This window comes from Strix uralensis, unplaced genomic scaffold (genome assembly GCF_047716275.1).
Source record: "Strix uralensis isolate ZFMK-TIS-50842 unplaced genomic scaffold, bStrUra1 scaffold_102, whole genome shotgun sequence".
In the NCBI taxonomy this organism is placed as follows: Eukaryota; Metazoa; Chordata; class Aves; order Strigiformes; family Strigidae; genus Strix; species Strix uralensis.
In genome coordinates, this window is record NW_027436747.1 from 448,404 (window position 1) to 468,322 (window position 19,919).

Genomic DNA, 19,919 nt, shown 5'->3' on the forward strand with positions numbered 1-19,919 from the left:
GTCCTGCAGTGCTTTGACCCCAGCTTTAAGGCAGGCCTAATCCTGGGTTGCAACCCCAGACTCCTCCAAGGAAGATACCCAGGATTTTTTTCTCCTGTAAAGCAAGAGGTTTGCTCCAGAACCCACCCAAGACTCCTCTCAGGCATGTCCTGCAGTGCTTTGACCCCAGCTTTAAGGCAGGCCTAATCCTGGGTTGCAACCCCAGACTCCTCCAAGGAAGATACCCAGGATTTTTTTTCTCCTGTAAAGCAAGAGGTTTGCTCCAGAACCCACCCAAGACTCCTCTCAGGCATGTCCTGCAGTGCTTTGACCCCAGCTTTAAGGCAGGCCTAATCCTGGGTTGCAACCCCAGACTCCTCCAAGGAAGATACCCGGGATTTTTTTTCTCCTGTAAAGCAAGAGTTTTGCTCCAGAACCCACCCAACACTCCTCTCAGGCATGTCCTGCAGTGCTTTGACCCCAGCTTTAAGGCAGGTCTAATCCTGGGTTGCAACCCCAGACTCCTCCAAGGAAGATACCCAGGATTTTTTTTCTCCTGTAAAGCAAGAGTTTTGCTCCAGAACCCACCCAAGACTCCTCTCAGGCATGTCCTGCAGTGCTTTGACCCCAGCTTTAAGGCAGGCCTAATCCTGGGTTGCAACCCCAGACTCCTCCAAGGAAGATACCCAGGATTTTTTTTCTCCTGTAAAGCAAGAGGTTTGCTCCAGAACCCACCCAACACTCCTCTCAGGCATGTCCTGCAGTGCTTTGACCCCAGCTTTAAGGCAGGCCTAATCCTGGGTTGCAACCCCAGACTCCTCCAAGGAAGATACCCAAAAGGATTTTTTCCCTCAAAGGACGCTCTCTTCTCTGGCATCTGCCCAAGATTCCTCACAGACATGTCCCACACTGTCCTGAGCCCTGCTTCAGGGACCTGAGATCCCAGGTAAAACTCTTAGACTCCTCCAAGGAAGACACATGGAATATTTTTTAGTATTGGGGAAAGCTCTTACCTCCAAGATCCACACCACACTCCTCCCAGGCAGCTCCCAGTATCTTCCGATTCTGCTTTAGGGACCTGAGATCTCAGGTAGCAGCACTAGACTCCTCCAAGGAAGCTTCCTGGGTTGTCTTTTCTCCTGTAAAGCAAGAGGTTTGCTCCAGGACTCACCCAAGACTCCTCTCAGGCATGTCCTGCAGTGCTTTGACCCCAGCTTTAAGGCAGGCCTAATCCTGGGTTGCAACCCCAGACTCCTCCAAGGAAGATACCCAGGATTTTTTTTCTCCTGTAAAGCAAGAGGTTTGCTCCAGAACCCACCCAACACTCCTCTCAGGCATGTCCTGCAGTGCTTTGACCCCAGCTTTAAGGCAGGCCTAATCCTGGGTTGCAACCCCAGACTCCTCCAAGGAAGATACCCAGGATTTTTTTTCTCCTGTAAAGCAAGAGGTTTGCTCCAGAACCCACCCAACACTCCTCTCAGGCATGTCCTCCAGTGCTTTGACCCCAGCTTTAAGGCAGGCCTAATCCTGGGTTGCAACCCCAGACTCCTCCAAGGAAGATACCCAGGATTTTTTTTCTCCTGTAAAGCAAGAGGTTTGCTCCAGAACCCACCCAAGACTCCTCTCAGGCATGTCCTGCAGTGCTTTGACCCCAGCTTTAAGGCAGGCCTAATCCTGGGTTGCAACCCCAGACTCCTCCAAGGAAGATACCCAGGATTTTTTTTCTCCTGTAAAGCAAGAGGTTTGCTCCAGAACCCACCCAAGACTCCTCTCAGGCATGTCCTGCAGTGCTTTGACCCCAGCTTTAAGGCAGGCCTAATCCTGGGTTGCAACCCCAGACTCCTCCAAGGAAGATACCCAGGATTTTTTTTCTCCTGTAAAGCAAGAGGTTTGCTCCAGAACCCACCCAAGACTCCTCTCAGGCATGTCCTGCAGTGCTTTGACCCCAGCTTTAAGGCAGGCCTAATCCTGGGTTGCAACCCCAGACTCCTCCAAGGAAGATACCCAGGATTTTTTTTCTCCTGTAAAGCAAGAGGTTTGCTCCAGAACCCACCCAACACTCCTCTCAGGCATGTCCTGCAGTGCTTTGACCCCAGCTTTAAGGCAGGCCTAATCCTGGGTTGCAACCCCAGACTCCTCCAAGGAAGATACCCAGGATTTTTTTTCTCCTGTAAAGCAAGAGGTTTGCTCCAGAACCCACCCAACACTCCTCTCAGGCATGTCCTGCAGTGCTTTGACCCCAGCTTTAAGGCAGGCCTAATCCTGGGTTGCAACCCCAGACTCCTCCAAGGAAGATACCCAGGATTTTTTTTCTCCTGTAAAGCAAGAGGTTTGCTCCAGAACCCACCCAAGACTCCTCTCAGGCATGTCCTGCAGTGCTTTGACCCCAGCTTTAAGGCAGGCCTAATCCTGGGTTGCAACCCCAGACTCTTCCAAGGAAGATACCCAGGATTTTTTTTCTCCTGTAAAGCAAGAGTTTTGCTCCAGAACCCACCCAAGACTCCTCTCAGGCATGTCCTGCAGTGCTTTGACCCCAGCTTTAAGGCAGGCCTAATCCTGGGTTGCAACCCCAGACTCCTCCAAGGAAGATACCCAAAAGGACTTTTTCCCTCAAAGGACGCTCTCTTCTCTGGCATCTGCCCAAGATTCCTCACAGACATGTCCCACACTGTCTTGAGCCCTGCTTCAGGGACCTGAGATCCCAGGTAAAACTCTTAGACTCCTCCAAGGAAGACACATGGAATATTTTTTAGTATTGGGGAAAGCTCTTACCTCCAAGATCCACACCACACTCCTCCCAGGCAGCTCCCAGTATCTTCCGACTCTGCTTTAGGGACCTGAGATCTCAGGTAGCAGCACTAGACTCCCCCAAGGAAGCTTCCTGGGTTGTCTTTTCTCCTGTAAAGCAAGAGGTTTGCTCCAGGACTCACCCAAGACTCCTCTCAGGCATGTCCTGCAGTGCTTTGACCCCAGCTTTAAGGCAGGCCTAATCCTGGGTTGCAACCCCAGACTCCTCCAAGGAAGATACCCAGGATTTTTTTTCTCCTGTAAAGCAAGAGGTTTGCTCCAGAACCCACCCAAGACTCCTCTCAGGCATGTCCTGCAGTGCTTTCACCCCAGCTTTAAGGCAGGCCTAATCCTGGGTTGCAACCCCAGACTCCTCCAAGGAAGATACCCAGGATTTTTTTTCTCCTGTAAAGCAAGAGGTTTGCTCCAGAACCCACCCAAGACTCCTCTCAGGCATGTCCTGCAGTGCTTTGACCCCAGCTTTAAGGCAGGCCTAATCCTGGGTTGCAACCCCAGACTCCTCCAAGGAAGATACCCAGGATTTTTTTTCTCCTGTAAAGCAAGAGGTTTGCTCCAGAACCCACCCAAGACTCCTCTCAGGCATGTCCTGCAGTGCTTTCACCCCAGCTTTAAGGCAGGCCTAATCCTGGGTTGCAACCCCAGACTCCTCCAAGGAAGATACCCGGGATTTTTTTTCTCCTGTAAAGCAAGAGTTTTGCTCCAGAACCCACCCAAGACTCCTCTCAGGCATGTCCTGCAGTGCTTTGACCCCAGCTTTAAGGCAGGCCTAATCCTGGGTTGCAACCCCAGACTCCTCCAAGGAAGATACCCGGGATTTTTTTTCTCCTGTAAAGCAAGAGTTTTGCTCCAGAACCCACCCAAGACTCCTCTCAGGCATGTCCTGCAGTGCTTTGACCCCAGCTTTAAGGCAGGCCTAATCCTGGGTTGCAACCCCAGACTCCTCCAAGGAAGATACCCAGGATTTTTTTTCTCCTGTAAAGCAAGAGGTTTGCTCCAGAACCCACCCAAGACTCCTCTCAGGCATGTCCTGCAGTGCTTTGACCCCAGCTTTAAGGCAGGCCTAATCCTGGGTTGCAACCCCAGACTCCTCCAAGGAAGATACCCAGGATTTTTTTTCTCCTGTAAAGCAAGAGGTTTGCTCCAGAACCCACCCAAGACTCCTCTCAGGCATGTCCTGCAGTGCTTTGACCCCAGCTTTAAGGCAGGCCTAATCCTGGGTTGCAACCCCAGACTCCTCCAAGGAAGATACCCAGGATTTTTTTTCTCCTGTAAAGCAAGAGGTTTGCTCCAGAACCCACCCAAGACTCCTCTCAGGCATGTCCTGCAGTGCTTTGACCCCAGCTTTAAGGCAGGCCTAATCCTGGGTTGCAACCCCAGACTCCTCCAAGGAAGATACCCAGGATTTTTTTTCTCCTGTAAAGCAAGAGGTTTGCTCCAGAACCCACCCAAGACTCCTCTCAGGCATGTCCTGCAGTGCTTTGACCCCAGCTTTAAGGCAGGCCCAATCCTGGGTTGCAACCCCAGACTCCTCCAAGGAAGATACCCAGGATTTTTTTTCTCCTGTAAAGCAAGAGGTTTGCTCCAGAACCCACCCAAGACTCCTCTCAGGCAGGTCCTGCAGTGCTTTGACCCCAGCTTTAAGGCAGGCCCAATCCTGGGTTGCAACCCCAGACTCCTCCAAGGAAGATACCCAGGATTTTTTTTCTCCTGTAAAGCAAGAGGTTTGCTCCAGAACCCACCCAAGACTCCTCTCAGGCATGTCCTGCAGTGCTTTGACCCCAGCTTTAAGGCAGGCCTAATCCTGGGTTGCAACCCCAGACTCCTCCAAGGAAGATACCCAGGATTTTTTTTCTCCTGTAAAGCAAGAGGTTTGCTCCAGAACCCACCCAAGACTCCTCTCAGGCATGTCCTGCAGTGCTTTGACCCCAGCTTTAAGGCAGGCCTAATCCTGGGTTGCAACCCCAGACTCCTCCAAGGAAGATACCCAGGATTTTTTTTCTCCTGTAAAGCAAGAGGTTTGCTCCAGAACCCACCCAAGACTCCTCTCAGGCATGTCCTGCAGTGCTTTGACCCCAGCTTTAAGGCAGGCCTAATCCTGGGTTGCAACCCCAGACTCCTCCAAGGAAGATACCCAGGATTTTTTTTCTCCTGTAAAGCAAGAGGTTTGCTCCAGAACCCACCCAAGACTCCTCTCAGGCATGTCCTGCAGTGCTTTGACCCCAGCTTTAAGGCAGGCCTAATCCTGGGTTGCAACCCCAGACTCCTCCAAGGAAGATACCCAGGATTTTTTTTCTCCTGTAAAGCAAGAGGTTTGCTCCAGAACCCACCCAAGACTCCTCTCAGGCATGTCCTGCAGTGCTTTGACCCCAGCTTTAAGGCAGGCCTAATCCTGGGTTGCAACCCCAGACTCCTCCAAGGAAGATACCCAGGATTTTTTTTCTCCTGTAAAGCAAGAGGTTTGCTCCAGAACCCACCCAAGACTCCTCTCAGGCATGTCCTGCAGTGCTTTGACCCCAGCTTTAAGGCAGGCCTAATCCTGGGTTGCAACCCCAGACTCCTCCAAGGAAGATACCCAGGATTTTTTTTCTCCTGTAAAGCAAGAGGTTTGCTCCAGAACCCACCCAAGACTCCTCTCAGGCATGTCCTGCAGTGCTTTGACCCCAGCTTTAAGGCAGGCCTAATCCTGGGTTGCAACCCCAGACTCCTCCAAGGAAGATACCCAGGGTTTTTTTTCTCCTGTAAAGCAAGAGGTTTGCTCCAGAACCCACCCAAGACTCCTCTCAGGCATGTCCTGCAGTGCTTTGACCCCAGCTTTAAGGCAGGCCTAATCCTGGGTTGCAACCCCAGACTCCTCCAAGGAAGATACCCAGGATTTTTTTTCTCCTGTAAAGCAAGAGGTTTGCTCCAGAACCCACCCAAGACTCCTCTCAGGCATGTCCTGCAGTGCTTTGACCCCAGCTTTAAGGCAGGCCTAATCCTGGGTTGCAACCCCAGACTCCTCCAAGGAAGATACCCAGGATTTTTTTTCTCCTGTAAAGCAAGAGTTTTGCTCCAGAACCCACCCAAGACTCCTCTCAGGCATGTCCTGCAGTGCTTTGACCCCAGCTTTAAGGCAGGCCTAATCCTGGGTTGCAACCCCAGACTCCTCCAAGGAAGATACCCAGGATTTTTTTTCTCCTGTAAAGCAAGAGTTTTGCTCCAGAACCCACCCAAGACTCCTCTCAGGCATGTCCTGCAGTGCTTTGACCCCAGCTTTAAGGCAGGCCTAATCCTGGGTTGCAACCCCAGACTCCTCCAAGGAAGATACCCAAAAGGATTTTTTCCCTCAAAGGACGCTCTCTTCTCTGGCATCTGCCCAAGATTCCTCACAGACATGTCCCACACTGTCTTGAGCCCTGCTTCAGGGACCTGAGATCCCAGGTAAAACTCTTAGACTCCTCCAAGGAAGACACATGGAATATTTTTTAGTATTGGGGAAAGCTCTTACCTCCAAGATCCACACCACACTCCTCCCAGGCAGCTCCCAGTATCTTCCGACTCTGCTTTAGGGACCTGAGATCTCAGGTAGCAGCACTAGACTCCCCCAAGGAAGCTTCCTGGGTTGTCTTTTCTCCTGTAAAGGAAAAGGTTTGCTCCAGGACTCACCCAAGACACCTCTCAGGCATGTCCTGGAGTATTTTGACCCCAGCTTTAAGGCAGGCCTAATCCTGGGTTGCAACCCCAGACTCCTCCAAGGAAGATACCCAGGATTTTTTTTCTCCTGTAAAGCAAGAGGTTTGCTCCAGAACCCACCTAAGACTCCTCTCAGGCATGTCCTGCAGTGCTTTGACCCCAGCTTTAAGGCAGGCCTAATCCTGGGTTGCAACCCCAGACTCCTCCAAGGAAGATACCCAGGATTTTTTTTCTCCTGTAAAGCAAGAGGTTTGCTCCAGAACCCACCCAAGACTCCTCTCAGGCATGTCCTGCAGTGCTTTGACCCCAGCTTTAAGGCAGGCCTAATCCTGGGTTGCAACCCCAGACTCCTCCAAGGAAGATACCCAGGATTTTTTTTCTCCTGTAAAGCAAGAGTTTTGCTCCAGAACCCACCCAAGACTCCTCTCAGGCATGTCCTGCAGTGCTTTGACCCCAGCTTTAAGGCAGGCCTAATCCTGGGTTGCAACCCCACACTCCTCCAAGGAAGATACCCAGGATTTTTTTTCTCCTGTAAAGCAAGAGGTTTGCTCCAGAACCCACCCAACACTCCTCTCAGGCATGTCCTGCAGTGCTTTGACCCCAGCTTTAAGGCAGGCCTAATCCTGGGTTGCAACCCCAGACTCCTCCAAGGAAGATACCCAGGATTTTTTTTCTCCTGTAAAGCAAGAGTTTTGCTCCAGAACCCACCCAAGACTCCTCTCAGGCATGTCCTGCAGTGCTTTGACCCCAGCTTTAAGGCAGGCCTAATCCTGGGTTGCAACCCCAGACTCCTCCAAGGAAGATACCCAGGATTTTTTTTCTCCTGTAAAGCAAGAGGTTTGCTCCAGAACCCACCCAAGACTCCTCTCAGGCATGTCCTGCAGTGCTTTGACCCCAGCTTTAAGGCAGGCCTAATCCTGGGTTGCAACCCCAGACTCCTCCAAGGAAGATACCCAGGATTTTTTTTCTCCTGTAAAGCAAGAGGTTTGCTCCAGAACCCACCCAAGACTCCTCTCAGGCATGTCCTGCAGTGCTTTGACCCCAGCTTTAAGGCAGGCCTAATCCTGGGTTGCAACCCCAGACTCCTCCAAGGAAGATACCCAGGATTTTTTTTCTCCTGTAAAGCAAGAGGTTTGCTCCAGAACCCACCCAAGACTCCTCTCAGGCATGTCCTGCAGTGCTTTGACCCCAGCTTTAAGGCAGGCCTAATCCTGGGTTGCAACCCCAGACTCCTCCAAGGAAGATACCCAAAAGGATTTTTTCCCTCAAAGGACGCTCTCTTCTCTGGCATCTGCCCAAGATTCCTCACAGACATGTCCCACACTGTCTTGAGCCCTGCTTCAGGGACCTGAGATCCCAGGTAAAACTCTTAGACTCCTCCAAGGAAGACACATGGAATATTTTTTAGTATTGGGGAAAGCTCTTACCTCCAAGATCCACACCACACTCCTCCCAGGCAGCTCCCAGTATCTTCCGACTCTGCTTTAGGGACCTGAGATCTCAGGTAGCAGCACTAGACTCCCCCAAGGAAGCTTCCTGGGTTGTCTTTTCTCCTGTAAAGGAAAAGGTTTGCTCCAGGACTCACCCAAGAGTCCTCTCAGGCATGTCCTGGAGTACTTTGACCCCAGCTTTAAGGCAGGCCCAATCCTGGGTTGCAACCCCAGACTCCTCCAAGGAAGATACCCAGGATTTTTTTTCTCCTGTAAAGCAAGAGGTTTGCTCCAGAACCCACCCAAGACTCCTCTCAGGCAGGTCCTGCAGTGCTTTGACCCCAGCTTTAAGGCAGGCCCAATCCTGGGTTGCAACCCCAGACTCCTCCAAGGAAGATACCCAGGATTTTTTTTCTCCTGTAAAGCAAGAGGTTTGCTCCAGAACCCACCCAAGACTCCTCTCAGGCATGTCCTGCAGTGCTTTGACCCCAGCTTTAAGGCAGGCCTAATCCTGGGTTGCAACCCCAGACTCCTCCAAGGAAGATACCCAGGATTTTTTTTCTCCTGTAAAGCAAGAGGTTTGCTCCAGAACCCACCCAACACTCCTCTCAGGCATGTCCTGCAGTGCTTTGACCCCAGCTTTAAGGCAGGCCTAATCCTGGGTTGCAACCCCAGACTCCTCCAAGGAAGATATCCAGGATTTTTTTTCTCCTGTAAAGCAAGAGTTTTGCTCCAGAACCCACCCAAGACTCCTCTCAGGCATGTCCTGCAGTGCTTTGACCCCAGCTTTAAGGCAGGCCTAATCCTGGGTTGCAACCCCAGACTCCTCCAAGGAAGATACCCAGGATTTTTTTTCTCCTGTAAAGCAAGAGGTTTGCTCCAGAACCCACCCAAGACTCCTCTCAGGCATGTCCTGCAGTGCTTTGACCCCAGCTTTAAGGCAGGCCTAATCCTGGGTTGCAACCCCAGACTCCTCCAAGGAAGATACCCAGGATTTTTTTCTCCTGTAAAGCAAGAGGTTTGCTCCAGAACCCACCCAAGACTCCTCTCAGGCATGTCCTGCAGTGCTTTGACCCCAGCTTTAAGGCAGGCCTAATCCTGGGTTGCAACCCCAGACTCCTCCAAGGAAGATACCCAGGATTTTTTTTCTCCTGTAAAGCAAGAGGTTTGCTCCAGAACCCACCCAAGACTCCTCTCAGGCATGTCCTGCAGTGCTTTGACCCCAGCTTTAAGGCAGGCCTAATCCTGGGTTGCAACCCCAGACTCCTCCAAGGAAGATACCCAGGATTTTTTTTCTCCTGTAAAGCAAGAGGTTTGCTCCAGAACCCACCCAACACTCCTCTCAGGCATGTCCTGCAGTGCTTTGACCCCAGCTTTAAGGCAGGCCTAATCCTGGGTTGCAACCCCAGACTCCTCCAAGGAAGATACCCAGGATTTTTTTTCTCCTGTAAAGCAAGAGGTTTGCTCCAGAACCCACCCAAGACTCCTCTCAGGCATGTCCTGCAGTGCTTTGACCCCAGCTTTAAGGCAGGCCTAATCCTGGGTTGCAACCCCAGACTCCTCCAAGGAAGATACCCAGGATTTTTTTTCTCCTGTAAAGCAAGAGGTTTGCTCCAGAACCCACCCAACACTCCTCTCAGGCAGGTCCTGCAGTGCTTTGACCCCAGCTTTAAGGCAGGCCCAATCCTGGGTTGCAACCCCAGACTCCTCCAAGGAAGATACCCAGGATTTTTTTTCTCCTGTAAAGCAAGAGGTTTGCTCCAGAACCCACCCAAGACTCCTCTCAGGCATGTCCTGCAGTGCTTTGACCCCAGCTTTAAGGCAGGCCTAATCCTGGGTTGCAACCCCAGACTCCTCCAAGGAAGATACCCAGGATTTTTTTTCTCCTGTAAAGCAAGAGGTTTGCTCCAGAACCCACCCAAGACTCCTCTCAGGCATGTCCTGCAGTGCTTTGACCCCAGCTTTAAGGCAGGCCTAATCCTGGGTTGCAACCCCAGACTCCTCCAAGGAAGATACCCAGGATTTTTTTTCTCCTGTAAAGCAAGAGTTTTGCTCCAGAACCCACCCAAGACTCCTCTCAGGCATGTCCTGCAGTGCTTTGACCCCAGCTTTAAGGCAGGCCTAATCCTGGGTTGCAACCCCAGACTCCTCCAAGGAAGATACCCAGGATTTTTTTTCTCCTGTAAAGCAAGAGGTTTGCTCCAGAACCCACCCAAGACTCCTCTCAGGCATGTCCTGCAGTGCTTTGACCCCAGCTTTAAGGCAGGCCTAATCCTGGGTTGCAACCCCAGACTCCTCCAAGGAAGATACCCAGGATTTTTTTTCTCCTGTAAAGCAAGAGGTTTGCTCCAGAACCCACCCAACACTCCTCTCAGGCATGTCCTGCAGTGCTTTGACCCCAGCTTTAAGGCAGGCCTAATCCTGGGTTGCAACCCCAGACTCCTCCAAGGAAGATATCCAGGATTTTTTTTCTCCTGTAAAGCAAGAGTTTTGCTCCAGAACCCACCCAAGACTCCTCTCAGGCATGTCCTGCAGTGCTTTGACCCCAGCTTTAAGGCAGGCCTAATCCTGGGTTGCAACCCCAGATTCCTCCAAGGAAGATACCCAGGATTTTTTTTCTCCTGTAAAGCAAGAGGTTTGCTCCAGAACCCACCCAAGACTCCTCTCAGGCATGTCCTGCAGTGCTTTGACCCCAGCTTTAAGGCAGGCCCAATCCTGGGTTGCAACCCCAGACTCCTCCAAGGAAGATACCCAGGATTTTTTTTCTCCTGTAAAGCAAGAGGTTTGCTCCAGAACCCACCCAAGACTCCTCTCAGGCATGTCCTGCAATGCTTTGACCCCAGCTTTAAGGCAGGCCTAATCCTGGGTTGCAACCCCAGACTCCTCCAAGGAAGATACCCAGGATTTTTTTTCTCCTGTAAAGCAAGAGGTTTGCTCCAGAACCCACCCAAGACTCCTCTCAGGCATGTCCTGCAGTGCTTTGACCCCAGCTTTAAGGCAGGCCTAATCCTGGGTTGCAACCCCAGACTCCTCCAAGGAAGATACCCAGGATTTTTTTTCTCCTGTAAAGCAAGAGGTTTGCTCCAGAACCCACCCAAGACTCCTCTCAGGCATGTCCTGCAGTGCTTTGACCCCAGCTTTAAGGCAGGCCTAATCCTGGGTTGCAACCCCAGACTCCTCCAAGGAAGATACCCAGGATTTTTTTTCTCCTGTAAAGCAAGAGGTTTGCTCCAGAACCCACCCAAGACTCCTCTCAGGCATGTCCTGCAGTGCTTTGACCCCAGCTTTAAGGCAGGCCTAATCCTGGGTTGCAACCCCAGACTCCTCCAAGGAAGATACCCAGGATTTTTTTTCTCCTGTAAAGCAAGAGGTTTGCTCCAGAACCCACCCAACACTCCTCTCAGGCATGTCCTGCAGTGCTTTGACCCCAGCTTTAAGGCAGGCCTAATCCTGGGTTGCAACCCCAGACTCCTCCAAGGAAGATACCCAGGATTTTTTTTCTCCTGTAAAGCAAGAGGTTTGCTCCAGAACCCACCCAACACTCCTCTCAGGCATGTCCTGCAGTGCTTTGACCCCAGCTTTAAGGCAGGCCTAATCCTGGGTTGCAACCCCAGACTCCTCCAAGGAAGATACCCAGGATTTTTTTTCTCCTGTAAAGCAAGAGGTTTGCTCCAGAACCCACCCAAGACTCCTCTCAGGCATGTCCTGCAGTGCTTTCACCCCAGCTTTAAGGCAGGCCTAATCCTGGGTTGCAACCCCAGACTCCTCCAAGGAAGATACCCAGGATTTTTTTTCTCCTGTAAAGCAAGAGGTTTGCTCCAGAACCCACCCAACACTCCTCTCAGGCATGTCCTGCAGTGCTTTGACCCCAGCTTTAAGGCAGGCCTAATCCTGGGTTGCAACCCCAGACTCCTCCAAGGAAGATACCCAGGATTTTTTTTCTCCTGTAAAGCAAGAGGTTTGCTCCAGAACCCACCCAAGACTCCTCTCAGGCATGTCCTGCAGTGCTTTGACCCCAGCTTTAAGGCAGGCCTAATCCTGGGTTGCAACCCCAGACTCCTCCAAGGAAGATACCCAGGATTTTTTTTCTCCTGTAAAGCAAGAGGTTTGCTCCAGAACCCACCCAAGACTCCTCTCAGGCATGTCCTGCAGTGCTTTGACCCCAGCTTTAAGGCAGGCCTAATCCTGGGTTGCAACCCCAGACTCCTCCAAGGAAGATACCCAGGATTTTTTTTCTCCTGTAAAGCAAGAGGTTTGCTCCAGAACCCACCCAACACTCCTCTCAGGCATGTCCTGCAGTGCTTTGACCCCAGCTTTAAGGCAGGCCTAATCCTGGGTTGCAACCCCAGACTCCTCCAAGGAAGATATCCAGGATTTTTTTTCTCCTGTAAAGCAAGAGGTTTGCTCCAGAACCCACCCAAGACTCCTCTCAGGCATGTCCTGCAGTGCTTTGACCCCAGCTTTAAGGCAGGCCTAATCCTGGGTTGCAACCCCAGACTCCTCCAAGGAAGATACCCAGGATTTTTTTTCTCCTGTAAAGCAAGAGGTTTGCTCCAGAACCCACCCAAGACTCCTCTCAGGCATGTCCTGCAGTGCTTTGACCCCAGCTTTAAGGCAGGCCTAATCCTGGGTTGCAACCCCAGACTCCTCCAAGGAAGATACCCAGGATTTTTTTTCTCCTGTAAAGCAAGAGGTTTGCTCCAGAACCCACCCAAGACTCCTCTCAGGCATGTCCTGCAGTGCTTTGACCCCAGCTTTAAGGCAGGCCTAATCCTGGGTTGCAACCCCAGACTCCTCCAAGGAAGATACCCAGAATTTTTTTTCTCCTGTAAAGCAAGAGGTTTGCTCCAGAACCCACCCAAGACTCCTCTCAGGCATGTCCTGCAGTGCTTTGACCCCAGCTTTAAGGCAGGCCTAATCCTGGGTTGCAACCCCAGACTCCTCCAAGGAAGATACCCAGGATTTTTTTTCTCCTGTAAAGCAAGAGGTTTGCTCCAGAACCCACCCAAGACTCCTCTCAGGCATGTCCTGCAGTGCTTTGACCCCAGCTTTAAGGCAGGCCTAATCCTGGGTTGCAACCCCAGACTCCTCCAAGGAAGATACCCAGGATTTTTTTTCTCCTGTAAAGCAAGAGGTTTGCTCCAGAACCCACCCAAGACTCCTCTCAGGCATGTCCTGCAGTGCTTTGACCCCAGCTTTAAGGCAGGCCTAATCCTGGGTTGCAACCCCAGACTCCTCCAAGGAAGATACCCAGGATTTTTTTTCTCCTGTAAAGCAAGAGGTTTGCTCCAGAACCCACCCAAGACTCCTCTCAGGCATGTCCTGCAGTGCTTTGACCCCAGCTTTAAGGCAGGCCTAATCCTGGGTTGCAACCCCAGACTCCTCCAAGGAAGATACCCAGGATTTTTTTTCTCCTGTAAAGCAAGAGGTTTGCTCCAGAACCCACCCAAGACTCCTCTCAGGCATATCCTGCAGTGCTTTGACCCCAGCTTTAAGGCAGGCCTAATCCTGGGTTGCAACCCCAGACTCCTCCAAGGAAGATACCCAGGATTTTTTTTCTCCTGTAAAGCAAGAGGTTTGCTCCAGAACCCACCCAACACTCCTCTCAGGCATGTCCTGCAGTGCTTTGACCCCAGCTTTAAGGCAGGCCTAATCCTGGGTTGCAACCCCAGACTCCTCCAAGGAAGATACCCAGGATTTTTTGTCTCCTGTAAAGGAAGAGTTTTGCTCCAGAACCCACCCAAGACTCCTCTCAGGCATGTCCTGCAGTGCTTTGACCCCAGCTTTAAGGCAGGCCTAATCCTGGGTTGCAACCCCAGACTCCTCCAAGGAAGATACCCAGGATTTTTTTTCTCCTGTAAAGCAAGAGGTTTGCTCCAGAACCCACCCAAGACTCCTCTCAGGCATGTCCTGCAGTGCTTTGACCCCAGCTTTAAGGCAGGCCTAATCCTGGGTTGCAACCCCAGACTCCTCCAAGGAAGATACCCAGGATTTTTTTTCTCCTGTAAAGCAAGAGGTTTGCTCCAGAACCCACCCAAGACTCCTCTCAGGCATGTCCTGCAATGCTTTGACCCCAGCTTTAAGGCAGGCCTAATCCTGGGTTGCAACCCCAGACTCCTCCAAGGAAGATACCCAGGATTTTTTTTCTCCTGTAAAGCAAGAGGTTTGCTCCAGAACCCACCCAAGACTCCTCTCAGGCATGTCCTGCAGTGCTTTGACCCCAGCTTTAAGGCAGGCCTAATCCTGGGTTGCAACCCCAGACTCCTCCAAGGAAGATACCCAGGATTTTTTTTCTCCTGTAAAGCAAGAGGTTTGCTCCAGAACCCACCCAACACTCCTCTCAGGCATGTCCTGCAGTGCTTTGACCCCAGCTTTAAGGCAGGCCTAATCCTGGGTTGCAACCCCAGACTCCTCCAAGGAAGATACCCGGGATTTTTTTTCTCCTGTAAAGCAAGAGTTTTGCTCCAGAACCCACCCAAGACTCCTCTCAGGCATGTCCTGCAGTGCTTTGACCCCAGCTTTAAGGCAGGCCTAATCCTGGGTTGCAACCCCAGACTCCTCCAAGGAAGATACCCAGGATTTTTTTTCTCCTGTAAAGCAAGAGGTTTGCTCCAGAACCCACCCAAGACTCCTCTCAGGCATGTCCTGCAGTGCTTTGACCCCAGCTTTAAGGCAGGCCTAATCCTGGGTTGCAACCCCAGACTCCTCCAAGGAAGATACCCAGGATTTTTTTTCTCCTGTAAAGCAAGAGTTTTGCTCCAGAACCCACCCAAGACTCCTCTCAGGCATGTCCTGCAGTGCTTTGACCCCAGCTTTAAGGCAGGCCTAATCCTGGGTTGCAACCCCAGACTCCTCCAAGGAAGATACCCAGGATTTTTTTTCTCCTGTAAAGCAAGAGGTTTGCTCCAGAACCCACCCAAGACTCCTCTCAGGCATGTCCTGCAGTGCTTTGACCCCAGCTTTAAGGCAGGCCTAATCCTGGGTTGCAACCCCAGACTCCTCCAAGGAAGATACCCAGGATTTTTTTTCTCCTGTAAAGCAAGAGGTTTGCTCCAGAACCCACCCAAGACTCCTCTCAGGCATGTCCTGCAATGCTTTGACCCCAGCTTTAAGGCAGGCCTAATCCTGGGTTGCAACCCCAGACTCCTCCAAGGAAGATACCCAGGATTTTTTTTCTCCTGTAAAGCAAGAGTTTTGCTCCAGAACCCACCCAAGACTCCTCTCAGGCATGTCCTGCAGTGCTTTGACCCCAGCTTTAAGGCAGGCCTAATCCTGGGTTGCAACCCCAGACTCCTCCAAGGAAGATACCCAGGATTTTTTTTCTCCTGTAAAGCAAGAGGTTTGCTCCAGAACCCACCCAAGACTCCTCTCAGGCATGTCCTGCAGTGCTTTGACCCCAGCTTTAAGGCAGGCCTAATCCTGGGTTGCAACCCCAGACTCCTCCAAGGAAGATACCCAGGATTTTTTTTCTCCTGTAAAGCAAGAGGTTTGCTCCAGAACCCACCCAAGACTCCTCTCAGGCATGTCCTGCAGTGCTTTGACCCCAGCTTTAAGGCAGGCCTAATCCTGGGTTGCAACCCCAGACTCCTCCAAGGAAGATACCCAGGATTTTTTTTCTCCTGTAAAGCAAGAGGTTTGCTCCAGAACCCACCCAAGACTCCTCTCAGGCATGTCCTGCAGTGCTTTGACCCCAGCTTTAAGGCAGGCCTAATCCTGGGTTGCAAGCCCAGACTCCTCCAAGGAAGATACCCAGGATTTTTTTTCTCCTGTAAAGCAAGAGGTTTGCTCCAGAACCCACCCAAGACTCCTCTCAGGCATGTCCTGCAGTGCTTTGACCCCAGCTTTAAGGCAGGCCTAATCCTGGGTTGCAACCCCAGACTCCTCCAAGGAAGATACCCAGGATTTTTTTTCTCCTGTAAAGCAAGAGGTTTGCTCCAGAACCCACCCAAGACTCCTCTCAGGCATGTCCTGCAGTGCTTTGACCCCAGCTTTAAGGCAGGCCTAATCCTGGGTTGCAACCCCAGACTCCTCCAAGGAAGATACCCAGGATTTTTTTTCTCCTGTAAAGCAAGAGTTTTGCTCCAGAATCCACCCAAGACTCCTCTCAGGCATGTCCTGCACTGCTTTGACCCCAGCTTTAAGGCAGGCCTAATCCTGGGTTGCAACCCCAGACTCCTCCAAGGAAGATACCCAGGATTTTTTTTCTCCTGTAAAGCAAGAGGTTTGCTCCAGAACCCACCCAAGACTCCTCTCAGGCATGTCCTGCAGTGCTTTGACCCCAGCTTTAAGGCAGGCCTAATCCTGGGTTGCAACCCCAGACTCCTCCAAGGAAGATACCCAGGATTTTTCTTCTCCTGTAAAGCAAGAGGTTTGCTCCAGAACCCACCCAACACTCCTCTCAGGCATGTCCTGCAGTGCTTTGACCCCAGCTTTAAGGCAGGCCTAATCCTGGGTTGCAACCCCAGACTCCTCCAAGGAAGATACCCAGGATTTTTTTTCTCCTGTAAAGCAAGAGGTTTGCTCCAGAACCCACCCAACACTCCTCTCAGGCATGTCCTGCAGTGCTTTGACCCCAGCTTTAAGGCAGGCCTAATCCTGGGTTGCAACCCCAGACTCCTCCAAGGAAGATACCCAGGATTTTTTTTCTCCTGTAAAGCAAGAGGTTTGCTCCAGAACCCACCCAACACTCCTCTCAGGCATGTCCTGCAGTGCTTTGACCCCAGCTTTAAGGCAGGCCTAATCCTGGGTTGCAACCCCAGACTCCTCCAAGGAAGATACCCAGGATTTTTTTTCTCCTGTAAAGCAAGAGGTTTGCTCCAGAACCCACCCAACACTCCTCTCAGGCATGTCCTGCAGTGCTTTGACCCCAGCTTTAAGGCAGGCCTAATCCTGGGTTGCAACCCCAGACTCCTCCAAGGAAGATACCCAGGATTTTTTTTCTCCTGTAAAGCAAGAGGTTTGCTCCAGAACCCACCCAAGACTCCTCTCAGGCATGTCCTGCAGTGCTTTGACCCCAGCTTTAAGGCAGGCCTAATCCTGGGTTGCAACCCCAGACTCCTCCAAGGAAGATACCCGGGATTTTTTTTCTCCTGTAAAGCAAGAGTTTTGCTCCAGAACCCACCCAAGACTCCTCTCAGGCATGTCCTGCAGTGCTTTGACCCCAGGTTTAAGGCAGGCCTAATCCTGGGTTGCAACCCCAGACTCCTCCAAGGAAGATACCCAGGATTTTTTTTCTCCTGTAAAGCAAGAGCTTTGCTCCAGAACCCACCCAAGACTCCTCTCAGGCATGTCCTGCAGTGCTTTGACCCCAGCTTTAAGGCAGGCCTAATCCTGGGTTGCAACCCCAGACTCCTCCAAGGAAGATACCCAGGATTTTTTTTCTCCTGTAAAGCAAGAGGTTTGCTCCAGAACCCACCCAACACTCCTCTCAGGCATGTCCTGCAGTGCTTTGACCCCAGCTTTAAGGCAGGCCTAATCCTGGGTTGCAACCCCAGACTCCTCCAAGGAAGATACCCAAAAGGACTTTTTCCCTCAAAGGACGCTCTCTTCTCTGGCATCTGCCCAAGATTCCTCACAGACATGTCCCACACTGTCTTGAGCCCTGCTTCAGGGACCTGAGATCCCAGGTAAAACTCTTAGACTCCTCCAAGGAAGACACATGGAATATTTTTTAGTATTGGGGAAAGCTCTTACCTCCAAGATCCACACCACACTCCTCCCAGGCAGCTCCCAGTATCTTCCGACTCTGCTTTAGGGACCTGAGATCTCAGGTAGCAGCACTAGACTCCCCCAAGGAAGCTTCCTGGGTTGTCTTTTCTCCTGTAAAGCAAGAGGTTTGCTCCAGAACCCACCCAAGACTCCTCTCAGGCATGTCCTGCAGTGCTTTGACCCCAGCTTTAAGGCAGGCCTAATCCTGGGTTGCAACCCCAGACTCCTCCAAGGAAGATACCCAGGATTTTTTTTCTCCTGTAAAGCAAGAGGTTTGCTCCAGAACCCACCCAAGACTCCTCTCAGGCATGTCCTGCAGTGCTTTGACCCCAGCTTTAAGGCAGGCCTAATCCTGGGTTGCAACCCCAGACTCCTCCAAGGAAGATACCCAGGATTTTTTTTCTCCTGTAAAGCAAGAGGTTTGCTCCAGAACCCACCCAACACTCCTCTCAGGCATGTCCTGCAGTGCTTTGACCCCAGCTTTAAGGCAGGCCTAATCCTGGGTTGCAACCCCAGACTCCTCCAAGGAAGATACCCAGGATTTTTTTTCTCCTGTAAAGCAAGAGGTTTGCTCCAGAACCCACCCAAGACTCCTCTCAGGCATGTCCTGCAGTGCTTTGACCCCAGCTTTAAGGCAGGCCTAATCCTGGGTTGCAACCCCAGACTCCTCCAAGGAAGATACCCAGGATTTTTTTTCTCCTGTAAAGCAAGAGGTTTGCTCCAGAACCCACCCAAGACTCCTCTCAGGCATGTCCTGCAGTGCTTTGACCCCAGCTTTAAGGCAGGCCTAATCCTGGGTTGCAACCCCAGACTCCTCCAAGGAAGATACCCAGGATTTTTTTTCTCCTGTAAAGCAAGAGGTTTGCTCCAGAACCCACCCAAGACTCCTCTCAGGCATGTCCTGCAGTGCTTTGACCCCAGCTTTAAGGCAGGCCTAATCCTGGGTTGCAACCCCAGACTCCTCCAAGGAAGATACCCAGGATTTTTTTTCTCCTGTAAAGCAAGAGGTTTGCTCCAGAACCCACCCAAGACTCCTCTCAGGCATGTCCTGCAGTGCTTTGACCCCAGCTTTAAGGCAGGCCTAATCCTGGGTTGCAAGCCCAGACTCCTCCAAGGAAGGTACCCAGGATTTTTTTTCTCCTGTAAAGCAAGAGTTTTGCTCCAGAACCCACCCAAGACTCCTCTCAGGCATGTCCTGCAGTGCTTTGACCCCAGCTTTAAGGCAGGCCTAATCCTGGGTTGCAACCCCAGACCCCTCCAAGGAAGATACCCAGGATTTTTTTTCTCCTGTAAAGCAAGAGGTTTGCTCCAGAACCCACCCAAGACTCCTCTCAGGCATGTCCTGCAGTGCTTTGACCCCAGCTTTAAGGCAGGCCTAATCCTGGGTTGCAACCCCAGACTCCTCCAAGGAAGATACCCAGGATTTTTTTTCTCCTGTAAAGCAAGAGGTTTGCTCCAGAACCCACCCAACACTCCTCTCAGGCATGTCCTGCAGTGCTTTGACCCCAGCTTTAAGGCAGGCCTAATCCTGGGTTGCAACCCCAGACTCCTCCAAGGAAGATACCCAGGATTTTTTTTCTCCTGTAAAGCAAGAGTTTTGCTCCAGAACCCACCCAAGACTCCTCTCAGGCATGTCCTGCAGTGCTTTGACCCCAGCTTTAAGGCAGGCCTAATCCTGGGTTGCAACCCCACACTCCTCCAAGGAAGATACCCAGGATTTTTTTTCTCCTGTAAAGCAAGAGGTTTGCTCCAGAACCCACCCAACACTCCTCTCAGGCATGTCCTGCAGTGCTTTGACCCCAGCTTTAAGGCAGGCCTAATCCTGGGTTGCAACCCCAGACTCCTCCAAGGAAGATACCCAGGATTTTTTTTCTCCTGTAAAGCAAGAGTTTTGCTCCAGAACCCACCCAAGACTCCTCTCAGGCATGTCCTGCAGTGCTTTGACCCCAGCTTTAAGGCAGGCCTAATCCTGGGTTGCAACCCCAGACTCCTCCAAGGAAGATACCCAGGATTATTTGTCTCCTGTAAAGCAAGAGGTTTGCTCCAGAACCCACCCAAGACTCCTCTCAGGCATGTCCTGCAGTGCTTTGACCCCAGCTTTAAGGCAGGCCTAATCCTGGGTTGCAACCCCAGACTCCTCCAAGGAAGATACCCAGGATTTTTTTTCTCCTGTAAAGCAAGAGTTTTGCTCCAGAACCCACCCAACACTCCTCTCAGTCATGTCCTGCAGTGCTTTGACCCCAGCTTTAAGGCAGGCCTAATCCTGGGTTGCAACCCCAGACTCCTCCAAGGAAGATACCCAGGATTTTTTTTCTCCTGTAA